The sequence below is a fragment of the Haemaphysalis longicornis genome, unplaced genomic scaffold, assembly GCF_048455015.1.
Source record: "Haemaphysalis longicornis isolate Haplotype H1 unplaced genomic scaffold, Haemaphysalis longicornis Haplotype H1 scaffold_1, whole genome shotgun sequence".
Lineage (NCBI taxonomy): Eukaryota > Metazoa > Arthropoda > Arachnida > Ixodida > Ixodidae > Haemaphysalis > Haemaphysalis longicornis.
In genome coordinates, this window is record NW_027526203.1 from 237,093,307 (window position 1) to 237,111,910 (window position 18,604).

Below are 18,604 nucleotides of genomic sequence, written 5' to 3' on the forward strand. Positions count from 1 at the left end.
ACGTTTGCTAGGCTTTGCGATATCTTGCTAAGCTACGTTCAATGCTGAGGGGTGAGCCTAAGTTTAACCGGATTTTACAAGGCAGTTTCCATGAAAAAATGAGTCTAGCAGCCTTTCTTTGGATTCTTTTCATCTCCAGATAAACTGCTGCCGGCGGTGTTCATATTTGTATAATATACGTATTTTGATGTCAATTTTAAATTTCTCACTTCACTTCGCCTCAGGAATTCGACACCATATTTTAATTTGAAAAATGAAATGTAACGTTAATGCAACTACACGTTCCAATGTTCCTAGTGGAACTGGAACGCGTTCCTTTCGCAATAAAGGAACTTGTAACGGGAACGCGTTTCAAGATTGGGAAGGAACGAGGAACGAGGTTTCGTTCCTGTTTTAGAGGAACGTGTACAACACTGGCATACGCCCTTTGTGCTCACAGTCGAACAGGTTCGAAAGCCGGCTTCACGGTTAAAATATGCACGCTTTACAGGCGGCGCAGTTTTTTTTCTTGGTATTTTTTGCTAACGCCACCAAAGCTAGCTCAAGCTTTAACAGCTTCACTAGTAATAAATTATGCCAATTCCTATTGCTTCAAACATCGTGAGGTACAAAACATCCCCCAGCTTGTAGAAAATGTTCAGTCCACCCGTGTAAACAGGCACGAAATACCTTCAAAATTGGAGGTCTCTTACACCCTCTTTCTCTGTTGGCGGTCTTTTCGTAGACCTTTTTTCTTACACCCTTTTTCTTGGTTTCCAACACCCTAATTTGTCGCTTTACACCCTTGTGGGAAAAACGCTGTTGAAAAAATGAACACCCTTCTTTAAGGCTGTTGAGATGGCGGGGAATATTTGTTTGGTATTTAATCAAATTCTATAATTTATTGAACATAATAACTATATCGCAATTGAAAAGATTTTCCAAATCCGCATGCTGATTTGTATATGCTCACATTAAATTGCATAATTACAAAATTAGCGCTAAAATTTCTGGTTTTTTCGACAAGCCCACTGATTCTATCGGAGGGGTTTCCTCTGCTGGATATAAAAGCAAGAGCCCATGTATTCCTAAGCCAGTGTGCCCTCCCTTTACCCATGCATCCCGTTGGTTTTCTTGCTCAACTCATTTGTGGTCCCCTTGTGCGTGTTTAATGTGTCTGTATGTCATGCTGCTCGCTCCGCCGATCCACATTGTCACGCGTAGCTGCGCTGCCGACACCCTTATTTTAAGGTGTTCACGGACATCCTTTTTTCATCTTTACACCCTTTTCGAGCCAGAACACCTTTTAAAGGTGTTCGCCATGGGACAAGATTCCTACAACCTTTTTGGCCAAAACGGGTGTAAGAGAGTTTAGTGTGTAGTAGACCCGTGCGGCGCTGACGTTACATTTTGTGACAGGTGCAAGTGACGGCGCGTTAGTAGAACAGGTGCACCACAGCAGCATGGGAGAACGCTAATCTTGGGAATGCTCAGCAAACATGCCTCGCGAGCGCCGGCTGAGGACGGGTCCGTTGTTTGCGGAGACAGACAAAGGCAGGAGGCGACAAGGAGAAAACATCAATGGCAGCATTTATTGCAACGTGCAAAACAAATATACTGCATACAGACTAATCGTAGGCCATAACGGTAACATTGGGAGCGAAGCATAAACAACACTAGAGATCGAGATGGTTCGACTCACCGATGGAATACCGGAGCAGCGGGGCGCCGCGCGTGCTAGCGCAGGTGCAGTCTCCGAGCTCGCCCGGGAGCGTCCCTTTGTGGCGCGTTCCCCAGGTCCGGAGCAGCGCGCCGAAACGTCCACGCGCTATTGCATCCCCAAGACAAGAGACCGTCCTCTTGTCATGCTACATGCAACCAAACCTCGCCATACGGTGGCGCTAGTGCGGAAGAAGAACTGGTTCTGGGGTAAGGCAGAGGAGAAAAGGGTCAACGCCTCCACCCTGGCGACAACGAACCCTCCGGTCGCTGGCGCCCTCCCATATGGCTCCCGTCCCGCGAGCGAGGCGCGTTGTGCAACGCCGGCCGCGATGGAAAGCTAGCCAGAAAGGAGTTCAGGTGAAAGTCGCGATCCCCACAGTATGTATGTATGTATGTATGTATGTATGTATGTATGTATGTATGTATGTATGTATGTATGTATGTATGTATGTATGTATGTATGTATGTATGTATGTATGTATGTATGTATGTCTCACCCAATTCAACTACTTGTCCAGAAAACAGGTGACAGAATGCTTGAACAATTTAGGCTGAGGAGGAAGGATGAGAAGAGAGGGGGTGCAGGGGCGGCAGAAGGTGTTTGCAGAGAAGCAAGCAGATACGCGGCCAATTTTTGTACCATTGCACAGGCACCCAGTGATTGTTCCGTGGTTAAGTCGGCACGATGCACCCTGACTTCAGATATTGCACTCTCGAGTTAACTATGAACACTTAGCAGCACCGAACTGCATTTCGGTGTAGCATTCGCTACGTTCTTAATGACAAGCCTTTGTTGAACCGGGCGCTCATTTAAAGTAAGTTTAATGAAAGCCGCATAAAATTTGATTAATATTGCGCGAGCGTCAACGAATTAGTAGGTCAGCGTTTTTAACGGCCAGCTATGCTCCGTCAAAGTGCTTTTACAATCGCCGTGTTTGTTTCGAGTCTCGACGGAGAGGTATTCGCGCGACTAGTTGCATTCTCGGTTCGCGTAAGCCAAAACTGCCTGTAAAAGGAAAAAAAATTGATGCTGCTGTCACTAAAATAGAACAAAACAGATTTTTGCGTAATTTTAACCCTTTTTATATAATTTAGTTGCTGCAGAGATATTAAAAAATGAGCGCCAATCCATCCTATCAAAGTGGTTGGAAAGCGAAGCAGCTGTAAACGACACCCACAACGATTACCCATGCGACGGCACTTGAATTCACACACGTGGCTCTACAAAGAGTGAAACCCGAGACATGTGAAATACACTTAACCACACCCTTTATTACTTCAAAGAGATATTCTTTGCTAAGGTTAAATCAATGCGTGATCCACGAATGTTGCTTGGTTGAGCTGTATTTGTAAAGCGCATAAGTGGAAGCTCTTTTTTATAAAATTAAAGCAAGCTCAAACCCGGTGTTAGACAATCTCACCTCTCCTTCGTCTCTGCCGCTGCTGACGGAGGCGACGAGATCGACAGCAGAGACGGAAAAGAGGTGAGATGCCATGCGTTAGTGTGAGCTTCCTTTAATTTTTACTAACTCCTAGCGCATGCGCAAGGCGTGCTCACGACCGGTACACGTGGCATGGACGGAGCGCACAGCGGTGCGACAGGTTGCGTGGCACTATCTCATGGCTTTCCCTTAAAATGCAGGGGGTAAACTCACAGATGTGCTCGGTGAGTGCATCGTCGGTATCCTCCGTCTCCGCTTGGGCTCGTAGCTCAATCGGTAAGACGGCGGCCTCTCGCTCCGTTTCTGTGTTCATTCCGGGTTCGATTCCTGGCGGTGCCAGTGACTTCTTTTATTTGTTCGCAGGAGTTTTCTATTGATTGATTGTAGGGTTTAACGCGCCGACGCAACGCAGGTGATGAGGCGCGCCATAGTGGAGGGCTCCGGATTAATTTTGACCACCTGGGGATCTTTAACGTGGAGTTTTCTGTTTACACCAACAGTCGCGAAAGAACCCTCGGGAGTAGAGGTACAAAGCTTCGCTTTAAAAAAAATCACTGGCCATTGCACTCTATGAAGTGCATGGTTGTCCAGCGAAGCAGCGTGCGTTGAGGTGTGATAACGCGGTGCTTCTCCGGCAGGTGGCTGTAGGACCTTCGCGTCTGAGACGTCAGGTCATCATCGCACTACAGTCTGTCGCACACTACAGTCTGTCGCCCTAGTCTGTCGCTCGAACGTAAATGACAATCGAGAAAGTCTTTGGAACCTGGCGTACGCGCTCTTGCACTCTTTCAAAAAGGAACCTTGGCGCCGAAGGCGCTTTGCGGCATTCTCTGACTCACAATTTGCATTGTCGGTTCTCGCTCGTCATTTCCCTCGTGTGACAAAACTTTAACAGCGCATTAACGACATAAACGGCACACCATTAACATTAACATTAGCATTAAAATTAACATTAACATTAACATTAATGCCGTTCGCGTTAACGACACGCCGTCAGTGATTACACCCGCATTGCTGTTATCAGACCCCGTTCGCACCGCATTTTGCTTTATGAGTAGGCTTCACTGTGCAGCACATATGTTGGTGAAGCCACCTTACAAAAACCGACGTAACACCGATCTCCATAAAGACAGCTTCTCTTTTATACACAAGTGCATCTTAGGGGAGAGGTTTTCAGGGGCAACAGAAGTCGCCTTATATCAAAATACCTTATGTAAACGTCCTTGTAAGCTGGCTCTTCCACATTGCATTTTTCCGGGCGGACGCCAAAAATATCCGTGCCCTTCCTCTCTGTGAAGAACGATGAAAAGCGAAACTGGGTGCAGTGCGAGGAGTGCACGAAACAAAACACGCTTGTTCGTAATGTGCGATTGAGCATACCTCCTAGCTAATTAGCTGAATGAAATTGGAAGGACTATAGTCTTATTCTACAGGTCAAACATGGGGCTGTCTGTGTCCCTCTCGCATCGTAGGCATCTTACTGCCTGTTACACACCAACCCAAACCACTCGACCACGGAGCACAACAGTAGGTTGCATCGGGCCGTGAAGCATCCACGTTGAAATCTCCGTTCAGCAGAATGGGTATGTCAACGGTGAGCACGTGCAGTCTTCCTTTGCGCGCACATCCGCCCCCCTCCCCAAATGCACGCATAAAGGAGCAACCGGTGATGTGCGCGTGTCTATAGACGTGAAAGTCCCTGGCCAAAACTTCACTCCAGGAGCCCTGGATGAAGTAAACACAAAAGAAGCAGTAGCTATGGTGGGTTTCGCTATGGTGGGTTTTGGCTGTGCCTTACCTTTTATATCTTAACTTTATTGACTCACGTGGGCGTTCCAAGCGGGCAAGTTGCTCTTCATCCGCAGCGACTCGACGAGGTGGAACTTCGGGCAACGGCGGCTGCTGCACGTTCTGCAGCAGCGGCTGCACGTTGTCTTCGCGCCCATTGGCGCTTCTGTGCGCGCCGACGTTCCTACAATTCCCGCTCTTCTTCCTCCGTGCGAATGACACGCGTCCATCTCACAGTGAGTTAAAGGTCAACTGCTGACAACGGTGCTAGCGTCATAATCAACCGATTGCGCAGCTTGTGAAAGAGGCATCGGTGGTGGAGAAAGGTGTAAGGCTGGCGAAGAGGCGTAAGGGATGGCGAGGTGTAGGTAAAGCAGCTTTGCCGGTATTGGACATATTCAGCTTCACTGTAAAAATAATTGATTGTGGAGGGTCACGAACCACCTCCAGAACCGGCAGCCCCGGCTGCTTTCTGAACGCGCTCTCCGTTGCTCCGCTAGCCTCCCGCGGGAATGGTGCGGCAGCCGCGCTGCACACCGGCACTCCCAGCGTTTGTCAGAGCGCGGTAAGCATGCGCAGTAGCATAACCGCATGCCAGTGCGCATGTACAGTAGGCTAGATAACGAATATATAAAGCTCTCTTCCTTCAACCTGAAGCAACTGATTCAGCAAAAATTCAAACCCCGGCGTCTAACGCGACGATGGTTAAAACGCGAATCTTTCTTGCGTGCGAAAATCAAATGGCTAAGGGCCAAAGCCAAAGCCTCTGCAATCAACGTGAAAGCGTCAATGATCAGAGTGCAAACTGCCTGCAAGTCAAGTGCAAACTCAGACGACAGTAAACGAATTCTTCACGAGGAAGCGGAGTGCCCACCTCCAAGCTATCATCGTAGTCCAAAGCGAAGCGTTCAAATTCGCTTCAAAATCCAAACTGCTTCGACCGTGCCGGAATGGCGGAATCGGATAGACGTCGGCTTCATAATGCGAGGGACCCAGGTTCGATTTCGACCACGGGAAGCGTTGCTTTCTTGTGTCATTGTCATCATCATCATGTGCGCTCCCATTGTGTAAAGTTGGCTTTCCTGCAGTGTGCTTTAGGTAACCACACCGCCATCAGTGAGACCCAGAAAGCTTCGTTCTAAAAGTACTACGTACGTAGCACGTCCTTGCACTGCAAGCACCCGCAGATGCAATCACCTTTTCCAAGCAGCGTGACACAATCGGGGCCACTGTTCTACAGCATGCCTCATTCACGGCCAGCCAGTGATAGCTTGTGTCCGTGGGCAGCAATGCTTGTTCATGACTGGCTTTCTAGACGCTGCAGGCGGTTACAAGAGAGGCTGATTACAGTGAGGGGGTTCTGCCATGCTGATGGAAACAGCCTAACAGACGACGCTCGCCGGTCGTGCACTCTTTACCGGCGCGAATTAGTTCTCGTTGATTTTGTCCACTGAAATCGTGATCAGACGCTGAGCTACTAGTAGGTCGACGCTCGCGCGCTTTTCAATAGTGCGGGCCATGTTCGGGATGCTGTACTTCGTTTTCCACTGCGGGCGCAGCAGTAGCTTAGCCTCTGCGCAATGATGATCATGAATAAACAGCTTTTTCTTCGCTTCTGAATTCCATTTTATGCATCAGTACAGGCCTTCATGTCGGGCAAGTCACTTTTAAGCAGCAATAGTTGCAGTGGGTTTTTACACAACCTTAGAGAGCCTGGGTGTGTGTGTCTTTCGCTGTCCATGTTAAAACTGGGCAACCAAGCAAACAGCGTCCTGCGTGCGTCCCTGAACTGGGCCGTGAGCTGGCCGATGGGCGCGTTCTTGCGCCAACGCAGATCAGCAGCGGCCGAGTACGCACGGCAGCGGCGGATTACTGGCGCACACCGGCGGCGCTCACTTGTGCCGCCGCGTGTGTGCAGAGGCCGGAAGAGGCGCGAAACAGACACTGCCGGCGCCGTGACGCGCTCTTTTTCGGCCGCGCAAGTTTAAGCCGCGCAAACAGAGGCCGGGCACGTGGCCGTCGCGGTAGTTGCGTGCATTTATTAGAGTGCGGAGGTCGGCGCGAACTCGTTGGCATTCCGTGCCTGGGCGTGCGCCGAAGGCACTCAGTCCTCGTTCGGGCGTCGCGCGGCATGCCCCGCGCAGGCCGCTCTTCATCAGCCAAATCAGCGGGTCGCCGTCGCGCGCTGCATACGAAAGCAGGCGGCGCGGTCCTCTGGCGCCGCGCGCAGCGTGACCTGCAAGCTGACGGCGCGGGCCCGGGATCGCCTCGAGGTCGCAGCCCGACGACGACGAGGCCTGCCTCCTTCGGCTCGGGGACGCCATGGTCTCCGCCGCGCACCACGCAACAGTGTCTTCCCAACCCGCTGGTCGCTGTCACTGTGCGCTTTGCTGTCGCCGACGGCTAGGCTGATGATGTGTATACGACGTGTTCATCAATTGCTTTTAGCAAAAATTAAAAAGTCAATTAACAAGTACTTGTTAATTGTTGCCCTAAATAGCAATTGAGACACGTATATTGCGCCCTCCACGTCCGCTGATCACTTCGCGCAAGAAAAACAAATTAACCCCAAAAGCATATTTTTAAAAATTACTTAAAGTATTCCCTAAGTCACCCTATATATGTTACATCGTGAGACGCCTAATTACGGGTTGGTTTGCAAAGTAATGAGGTAAAAATGCGACGTTCGTTAAAGTTGCAAATACGTACCAAGCACATGTGCACCAAAACCGTCATGAACTCGAAGTGTTGTGTTTAAACGAAGGTGTCAAACCTGGGCGCAGAAATGTAAGTGGTCAAATCGCGTTCTGTTCCAATCTCCACCAAAGTCTCAAGAATAGAAAAGGACGTACACAAGAGCCACTGTCTTGCAAACCAGATCCGCAAGGAACCGAATCGGGCTTCATCTTAGCACATGCGGCATACAACAACAGTTGAGGCGGTGAAGCTGATCATTATAGTGTAAGGCCCATTTGCGGATTTACGAGCAGAAAACGAAGTTCTTCCATGTGCTTTGAAGAGAAGAATTCCCTCCAGCATGGGGCGTTGTGTGGCATCTATGGGATAGATTTCGCCTTGTTACTGCACTGTTCAGCGGCCTGTTTGGCCAGCTGAGCTTCAAACTCCCCATTTTGTTTCGTAGGTATACACTTGAGCATAACAGTGGCTTACCTTTGCAACGGCCATACGTCAGTGGATCTCATCGGTAAGCTAGTGTCTCAGCTTATTGCTTCAGAACCGCGCGTATCAAGTAAAACCGACAAACGCTGCCTCAATATCACTGCAGGCGAGCGCGGCAATGTCCGCGGGAAGCTTCTCTCGCTCTTTTTCGTCTGGCTCTGTGTCCAAACCATGCAGGTATGGAGTGCTGCCTGCTCCGGAAGTAGCCATTATCCCGGATAGCTAAGGGGCCACAATAGAAAGATTCAGGGGGCGTGTTGAGGAAGATTTGTGCACCCACATATTAACAAAGCTATAGGTTCGCTTCAAAAACCTCGGGGCAGTTGTCTTTAAGGTGGATGACCAGCGGGGCTGTTTGTTGGTTGCCGTGGTAACGGGACCTAGGTCCCCGGGAAACCACAGACGACCACACACGCACAAGCGACGCCGAATCGGTTGGAACGAAGCGTTGAGAGGGATTGTAGCCCCGCCGACGTATTGCATTATCCTCTTCGAGGTATTCGGGGTTCCCGACGGGCATCGTGCTTGCGCTTCGCCGCCGCGGCACGATCGTCGTCGGTGGTTTCCTTCTGTCGCGTTGGCCATTTTTTTTTCTTTATGAATAGGCTTCACTGTGCAGCACACAGTGTGGGAAATCCAGCTTACAAAGACCAAGTTTACGCAGATCTCCTTACAGTCGGCTTCACTTCTAAACAAAACTGCATTGCTGGAGAGGCTTTTTTTTTTTTTTTTTTTGCGTGGGCAATATACACCCCATTGTATCAAAATATGAAGCGCCGGAGGCGAACATGTGACCGATGGGAGAGAGTGTGCATACAGCGCGAGAAGATAGAAAGTGCAGTCAGCCATGGCACATGTAGAGACGCTGAGATAACGAAAGGCTTTTCTCGGTCTCCGGACGCAAAGAAAAAAAAAAGCGTTACTGGTGCAAGGCTGGAGAACCAGCAGAGCTGGCGGCCCCCCTCCCTTCGTCGGAGACCCGGCTGCTTTACCTCACATGGCTGTCCGAACTGGCCGATGAGAGTTCTCAATGACCGACAGGTCCGGATTGTTTTGTCCGCAGGCTTTCACGTCTCTCCCCAACTGGATCGCGTTAGCACGCTCCAGAATACGCGGCATCAGGCTTCGTGAACTCGGCGTCTGTATATAGGCTCCGGAACGATCGCCGGGTGGCGCTGCACTCTCCCCTCCAGGGGAGTACGCCGGGGCGGCCGCCGCTTCGGCACGTGCTTTTTTCGTGCGCGCGTGCTGCATTTCTCGCGCTAGGAAGAGGGCTAGGTGAAATTTTCTTTCGACTTATGAAACCGTACGCGTCAGCACCTGTCCAGAAAATTCGGTTTAAACGTAGAGTGTATATCGAGTTCATTTTTGTCGGCGTTTGTCTTGTCGTCTGCTACAGACGCGCCGTCTGCTACCCGCCGCTCGACCGGCAGACTGCCCTGACGATTTCAAGGGGGGAAGCGCGTTGTTCGGCGGCTGCTGTCTTTTAAGGCGACAGCTGTTCAGCTTGTCACAGCGTAGTTTTCTTTTGTTTGTTACTTCCTTCGCGTGTTCACGCTTCGGACATTCGGATTTTATGGACTGCAGCAACACTGAGGCTTGCAAGAAATGTAAGATAAACGTGATTGATTATGGTTGATTGGTTATTTCTTACTCTTGAAACAATCAGCTGCATCTATAAAAATGCATTGAAAAGGCACAGGCTAATTAAGGGGTGCGCTACACAGCGCCGCATTTCCATTTCAGTTGTCCCTGATGGAATTTTCGTTCGCAGTGTTTGTCACCTGCTTGGAGTACAACTATGGGTTAGAGTGACAGTTCGCCGAAACAACAGAACAGCTTGTGGTGTTTAACTTTCAATTACTATTAATACGCAGAATTTGGTGTATAACTTTTTTAATTACCAGTATTTGTAAATGTGGAAGAAACAAAAAAAAACGAACAACACGCAGTCTCGTTGAGAACTCAAATTAAAATAACAAGAATGAACGGCGCTACTACAGCCAGTCAAATTGCTAGAAACTATTTTTTTTTTCATCCATGCAAAATGTGAACCTATTCTGCCATATATGGACGGTATCGAACGGCACCAGCTAAACAAATCCCAAGTTAATTTATTATAGCGGAAAACAATCATTGGCAGCACGCATTTAAACCAAAATAGTAGAGGGCCAAAGTTAATTTATTATAGCGGAAAACAATCATTGGCAGCACGCATTTTAAAAAAATGAAAGAAGCGACACCCGCAGCAGACGACAGAAAATATATTCATTACTGGCCACCCGTGACGAATGACAATCGTCATCCTAGCAGTGGCTATGTTTACGCTTGGGCGGCGATGAGCAAGAGGGAGGCGGTGTCATTGTCTCACTTAACGACTAGGACGCCAGAAAAAACTGTACACAAAGCAGCCGCGCCGGCGGATTGCCTCGAAAGCGCGTTATCCCTATTTCATATTTGCCGCGCTTTCGAGGCGCTTTTTCAAAGAAAGTGCTACGAGTTGTGCCGCGCCTCCGCCAGATGGCGCCACGGGTCCCGCGACCGGAGAAGGCGCAGTGAAACATCCCCCTCGCGAGGGGCACGATCAAATGCAGAGCATTTCCGGGGGCGCACGACGTTAAGTAGTTTGCGTTACGTTAATGTTGTTGCACTTGTGGCACTCGAGAGAGCGCTCGTCAGCAGTAATTTGAATGAGTCAACGATATAAGACGCGTTCGTAGGGTCCCATTGTGTGTCGGCTTTGTGGCGCAGTGGGTAGAGCACCATGTACGTTGCGCTCCGCCCGCAGGGTCGAGGGATCGAAACCGGGCGCCGGATAGTATTTTTTTTATATAGTAGGGAGGGGTGCGCTGCGGACTACGGAAGTCAACGCGGGTGACATCGTGAGTTACTGAAATGCTCTGCATTTAAAAAAAAAAGGAATGATTTACTGTCCGGCAGAGCCTGAGCCCCATCTGGCTGCATCCTAGATGAGATTGCTGTTTATTCACGATTATGCTACACGCGGCGAGGGTCAAGGAAGTCACGCTTTGCCAGAGTATTGCGAATACAATACACACATGCGGAATGCTTTCACACCTTTCTTATGATTCAAAATGACCAACTTGCACGAAGTCGGGAGAAGGGATCCCCTACAAAGAAAGACGAACGCACTTCTGAGAAGTCAACGCCAACCACATCCTACGACACCTCCTACACAGACTTTCTGAAAATTGTCCCTGAACCCGAAGCCCCAATAAAAGAAGAAAAAAGGCAGGGCTGCCTTTCTGCTTGCTCTGCTGCAAATGTGATCGAAAGACGATAGCCTTCTTCCAGCACTCCCTCGTAACGTTCTCTGCCCTCTCCACCCCCCTCACACTGTTCTGGTCTCCCCACTTCCATCCATTTTCCTCCATTCTAACTGCTCGCGTGCCATGATGGGACCCTTTCTTTCCATTGTTCTTGAAAGAGCTCCAGGATCTAGCCGTCTTTTTACAGCGAAGCTGTATATATCTTGGTTTCCCCATACAGCGTGCGCGGACAAAGCGGCGTAGAACGAAAATTTTTCGTCTCCGGAGCGCCAGGTCGCCCTGCTGCGGCACGCCCTCGAGGCAGCCCGGAAAAGAGGCCTTCTGCACTTAGGAGGCCAACCACACCCTTCTACCCTTTCCCTTTAAGCTCAATAAGCGTTTTACCACCACCACCACCACCATCGTCACCAGAACTAGTATGGTGTGTTGCCTTCATGGAGGGTTTGTGGGGCGACGTTTTGGCTGGTGTCTTTCCCGCCTAAGCTCGCGCGCATCACCGGTCACCCCTTTATGCGTCCACGGGTGGTAGGAGGGGGGGGGCGTGCACGTTCACCTCACCGACTCACAACCATTCTGACAGAATGTTATAGAAAATGGCTGGAACTCTTGTTTAATCAAAACTATTGCAATACAAATTATAAGAGAAATATCCGATCAAGCGACTGTAACAGTAAGCCGAGTTTCACTTACTTTTCGTAATTACGTAGTTCACAGGGAAGTTGTAAATATTGTGTAATCCCCGTCTGCTGACAATACATCGTCTTCTACGGGAAGGAAACGGACAGCCTCATGTTTGTCAGCTACAATAAAACTCTAGTCCTTGCAAGTTTCATTCAGCCAGTTAACTAGGAAGTATGCCCAATCGCGAATTACAAACAAACGGGTTTTGTTCTGTCCACTCCTTGTACTGCACCCAACTTCACTTTTCATCCTTTTTCACAGAGTGGAAGGGAACTGTATTTTTTTTTTCAATTTGTCCTGTTTTCTCACTGCCCTTCGACACCATTTTCACCCTTTTTTTGTTATCAAAAAACAAATCCCACATTTTTTAATTAAAAAAAAACGCTGCTACAGTGAGTTTTGTGCTGCTAATGTTATACCTCAAATATGCCTAATGATTTTTTTTTGCTGAACAATGCTGATATGTAATGACGCACGCCAGCAGTTTCAGTGGTTTCGAACAGTCTTGCCTATAATGCACTTCTTGTTCAGGAATTGTTTGAACTTTAGGCCGGGCGGCTTAATCGAGGGACAGACACACCGACAGACAAAATTTTTCGCGTTTAGGTAGCCCAAGTAAGGCTATCATTTTTGAGTGACATTTATATTTTTTAAATTATTGGACAACGAAGCTGTTAAAGTACCTAGAGGGGAAATGGTACTCAAAATGACTGACAAAGGCCCTTCTCTGAGGTGCAACTTGGCGTTGCTCTGTTTCCGGGTGGCGGTGATTACGTGTTTCCGCTGGTGCTTGTTGAGCACGGCAGCTACGGACGGCTGTCGCCTATGGGAAATCACTGAATGAACCTTGCAACACTATCGCTTTAATAATGGTTTTTCAAGTGGCGAAGACCACATGACGTCAGTTTAGGATTTTCTAGCCAGCCAATGAAGTTATAATTGAAAAGGAAAGGAGCTGCCGATGCATTTTTAAAAATTATTTTAAGGCGATAGCGTAATTATGGGCTCATTGAGTCATTTTTTGGGAGGAACCGATGTCCGCCGCTTTCGTTGTCCTCACCCGTGCTTATCAGCCGTGCTTCTCAAACGTCCGTAGAAATAGGTCATTATCCCCAACCGGAATCGCGGACAGCAGCGACCAGATGGGAGAACCCGCCTGAAGCTGGAATGAGCCGCAGGAACCACTGGAGTACGGAAAGGATGAGGCATATGCCATTAGGCTCGCCGAATATGATACTACGGCGGATACGAAAGTGTACGAGACTCCATCAAGCGCGGCGCCCGCGCAGTGTACTACCTAGTTCGTTCTGCCACCGTAGGTGCTCGCGCCTGTGAGTCATGTTTTCGTGTGCAGCGGTTGCTTCTATACACTCTAAGCTGGGTAACCCTTAATAGAGGTATACATTTTCGAATTTTTGTAACCTATAATTTATAAGGTACAAATGTAACCTATATCTTCGTAACCCTTATATACGTATACACGTAAGAGTTACTCAGTTATCGGTTACTTTGCCGCCTTCAGCATGTATACCTTTATTTAAGTTACATCTACCGCCGTCCAAGGCCACACATTTGGAAGGTGTCAGGTTGCGTGCCAGGCGCGCTTTCGCCGGCGCCGCTGTGGCGACGCCCCGAAGGCACCTTTCCCGCGTAATAAACAAATATCGCGTTAGTGGAAGACGATATGTGCGACCATGCTGTCCATTGCGCTGTCTAAACTTTTGCGTCGGGTGTCTTTTGTTCGTCCTTTGAACAAACTGCCGGCCACACGGCTGGGGCTAAAAGAGAAGTTACTTTTATAATTCCTAAAATTGCGGTACTAAAAAGCTTGAAAACGTTGTCTTAATATATATGCATTGCACTACCTGTTCGATAATCATTACCAAGGTTGTCACCGAAAAATCTTTGTGAGTATTGGCAACGCTTTAGTCTTATAAACAGGCATAACTAAATTTGATGTTTGCATCAGGTTTGTGCCGTTTACGAAACCAGTATCAAACATGCACGATAGGTCTTTTAATAAATTGCGGGCATGAATTTTAGCTTTAGTTAAACAACGTTAGGCTTTAGTGAAACTAAGCTTTAGTGGAAACATGCACTTGATAGCATACTTCAAAAGGACGCCAAAGTTATAACATAGCCTTAAGCCAAAAATTCTTGTCTGACAACTTAGGCCATGATTATCAAAAGAGAATTGCAGTACATGCACACATATTTGCGCATTTAACAGGCGCACATTTTAAGAAGTTTGGAATCAGTAGTTTTGAACATTCACATTTATTATTATGAAACACCTGTGGGCTATTTATTAAAAAGCAAAGCTGCGAACCATCCCAATGTAATTATCGTTCCTTAATGAATATTAGACGAGTGCGGATTCCTGGGCGAACTGGCGTTTCCTATATTGCTTTAGACTTCCAGGTAAAACTCGGTTTATTGACATATCCTTATTAAACCTATTTAATAAATGTTGCGTGAACAGCTTCACAAACATGGTCAAATATACAGATTCTTTACCTCAATATTTGCACGGATGTATGCAAAGTATTTCAAATTGTTTGGTACTGCAATTGAACAATTTCAGACGAATTCGAGTTTGAGCTACATTTATTAGATGGTTCTCAGAGGTGCACTTTCCCAGTACAGCGTTATTGTCATGGTTCCCCACAGAAAAAACGCAGAATGTGGGAAAGTAGAAAGAACATTTATTACAAATTCACTGTTTCATACACAGCAGTGTTTATGGCTATGTTCCCTGCATTCTCTGTTTCACTCAGAGTCTAATATTACACTTGGAATTCACTTGTCCTTACGAATCCATCTTTACACTCCCCTCTTAGGTTCCTCTTTACAGTTCCACCTGAGTTGTGATTCCCACGCCAAGTTATCGTTTTTATGCAGCACTAACAAGTTTCTAGGCCGATCGCAATCTGTCTTTTGGATAAACTTTATATGGGATCTATAATTTCCTGCATGAAAAAAGGCGCTTGGGAAAATTCAGAGATAAGCTTCGCCATTTACGTAGTACACAAGCAGGCACAAAATCAGGGCACGCTGAAGATTTCCCCGAGGTCATCTGAATGACTTGTTCCCTGCTGCCGCAGATGGAGGTATAAATGTGAGGGGCCGTCTCTTGGATTTCCCCACCTTGAAGAGCCATCTACAGAAAATTTCAGAAAAAGAACAAAATCCAGTGCAACCATAAGCCCCTCCCACCAAATCACAGGCATGTGAAGTACGAAAAATATATTGCAGGAAAATGAAAACGGAGACCAGAGAATGAAATGAAAGGCCACACCAGAGAAGAAGTGATTTACGGCCTTTCAAATAATTTCACATCATTTCAGTAATCATTACACAGAGTAATTTGGCCGCATTGTTCAAAGCAACGCGAAGCCACTATAGTCATACCGGCCAACCTTCCCGAATTTTAATCGTGTCGTGTTCCTGTTTATCTCACGAAATGTTTCTGCATGCTCACCCAGAACAGGCAGAAACTTTGGGCTACGAGATAAACTGACATACGTTTGCAGAAAGCAAAAACATTTCCGCGCCTTCATGTGGAATCACTAGTACACGCAACAGAGCGAACGTCGCACTAAACCCAGGAAACGTGCTTTCACGATGCTGACGCCGTCTGCGTCACATTTTTGGCTGTACTTAAACATCTGCCTCCCCCCCTTGTACTGGCAGTTTCATTTTGAACGAGGACCCCACGTGGAAGCCGAAACGTTTTTCATTTCAGTAAGGTGTTCTACCGGTGGTTTCTTCCTCGGCTATTCGTAAAAAGGAATCGCCAACTTACATTTTTTCTTCGTTCAAATGTGTTGTGGGATAGGATACATCTAGAACTTGCACCGATCTTCAAGTGGCATTCCCGGGAGGTCTGTACCTGGAATGACTCAAAGGGTTATTTGGGTTAAAATGTAATAGGCTTTAGAGCTGGCCAGTTGGTATACATTCATAATGAAAAATATCTCTAACTTGACAAGACGAAGAAAAGAACACAGCACAAGCCCTCACTAACAACTGGAGCTTTCTTAAAGAGCTCTTTTCGAAAAAGAGTTGTTCTTGTTGGCTCTGCAAAACCACGCATCTTATAGAATAGGTAGAGTTGCTGAAAAACTACAAAGCTCCATGCTGAGGAAATCGTTATGTGAATTCATAAAGTTCATGTAGTAACGAACTGATAGAAAGAGTCACTAAACATGAGGCAAAATAGGATACGAAATATAACATCGTAACACTTGAAGTAAGGCCTCGCATTTTTACAAGTGAGTCATACTTTTGTCTGTGCAGGCCTGGGTGCCATCTTTACAAAGAATATTTGAATGAATGAGTTTTAGTTATTGCATTTTCATACCGTTGTTTCCACGGAAATCAGACTTCATTTCAACTTGTGTCATACGCAGGGGAGTCCTGGTTGTCAGCTCAAGGAACACTGCCTGCAAGAAAAACAGTAGTGCTTATAAGTAATAGCAAAGGTAGCCATATGCAACCACACTTTTTGAACAGCCAGGAACCGATGAGGGTGCAGCACCCATTTTTACACCTGCACTTACTTGTCTCTGTGTAATTCGTCACAATTTCTGTATCATCAAAAAACAACAACAATCAAGCAGCCTGCATGCTGGCTCATACATAACACCATTCTGTAAAGTCGCTTTACTGCACTACACTAGTATCACGCGGGACAACCATTTGCCCTGCAATACCACGCGAATAAATAAGCGACTGATTTGTGCGAATGGGAATAATAAACCCACTTAACATGGTGACAATGCCCCGCTACCTCAAAATGACTAACACCAAATTTACCCACTCAAGGAAAAGAATGACAAAAATGAAGAGTGTTGTAGATATAAAAACTTTTTATTGTGCGGCAGGGCAACTTTCACAAAAAAAGAGAGGCTTGTGCTGGACAAAAGTGAGTTTAGAAATTTCGGGCAGCATTTAGTGGACTACTTTTCTGCAGCACACACATTGTGTTTATCCGGATATATTACTACAAGACCAATAAACTAGACATCATTCCGAATATATGCAGCGAGAAAAATGATTATTTCCCGATGGCTGAAAGAAAATGATAATACCCAGAGAATAGCGCGATAATATAAGACTTTATTGGGAAAAATCAAATATTCAAGCAGAGCTACCTGACAACTACATGGGCCAATAACTCGTCAAGTGCGCCCGATGCAGCCAACAGCGTAAACAAAACGCTCAACACATGACGAAGGCGCGCAGAGCAGAAAGCAGGTCACGAGCGCCGTTATCTGTTATGATGTACGGGCTTTCACGATCGTCCGCTCTAGTCTGACGCAACGAACACAAGCCCGTGATTTCATTCAATTGCCGTCGCGGGCAACAGAAAACATCCAGCGAAGCAACCAGTCGGGTAACGAAAATCCCTCTCGAATGCTGCAATTTCAAATTGAAAAGCACCCTGCGAAAAGATACATCCAATGAAAACACGGAAACCGTTACGGAAATATACTCACCGAGTTCGCTTTCACTGGCGCCGGGGCACTGGTCAAACATGCGAACTTGACGCTGGTCGTAGAACGGGCCGTGTAGCGCTGCCAGTCACAAATGGGCTCGCCGCAGCCTCCGCTACTCACGCCGACAAATAAGTCTTGTAACAGCAATCCTCGCTTCATCGTAGGGGTATCACAGCGGTAAAAAGGCTCGAGTGGCACGACAACGCGGCCACCCGGCCTGCGGGCGCCGCCATTTCTCTATATCCCGTCATACAACAGAGAAATCAACGGCCGCCTGGAGAGAAGGCGCGACGAGCATCTCTTATAGGTTACAGGGCGTTTTATAGGTTACAACGTAAGGGTTACATGTCAGATTTTGTTGATGTAACCAATAAATCATTAATGTAACCTATAAACCGCTTTTAACTTCACGCTTGTAACCCTTAGAATGGACTAGGATAAAGAAAACATCAAAATGAATCCATTGTAACCTTTATTTTATAGGTTACATCCCTTTAGAAGTTACATTATGGGTTACCAGGATTAGAGTGTAGCCTCGCTCTCTCAGCTGACATTCGGCGCTTGCAAAGCATGGATGGTGCGAAGATTCGGCGCGAATTGCTCCGTCGCTACTCTGTGCACGCGTGGTAGGCCATCGTGTATTGCAGAAAAGTTTCGTGTGTACTGCGGTGAAGCCAGCGCATCAGACAGGTGTTGACAGGTAAACCCTACAATCAATCAATCAATCAATCAATCAATCAATCAATCAATCAATCAATCAATCAATCAATCAATCAATCAATCAATCAATCAATCAATCAATCAATCAATCAATCAGTCGACTTGGCAGTGTGCTCGCACGCCAACCAAATCTCTCCGGATACACAGTTCTGCGCGTTTCCTGACCGCCCTTACTAGCCAGCAACGACAACAGCATATCACCACTGGGTCTAGGAGAACTCGTCACAAGAGAACTCGTCAGCGCCAACTCATCATAGGTGAATTCGTCAAATAGGGCAAGTCATCATAGGCCATCCCGCGC

The 18,604-nt window shown here is 47.3% G+C and overlaps 1 long non-coding RNA gene across 1 annotated transcript; it reads right to left on the reverse strand.

The window, feature by feature from the left end:
• Positions 1-14,720: 14,720 nt before the first annotated feature.
• On the reverse strand, positions 14,721-17,816 carry LOC144168785 (uncharacterized). Its single transcript, XR_013322233.1, has 4 exons — positions 17,584-17,816; positions 16,446-16,527; positions 15,888-15,974; positions 14,721-15,242 (listed from the first exon to the last, which is right to left on the reverse strand). It is a non-coding gene; the product is annotated as an uncharacterized LOC144168785 (long non-coding RNA).
• Between the last annotated feature and the right edge of the window lie 788 nt (positions 17,817-18,604).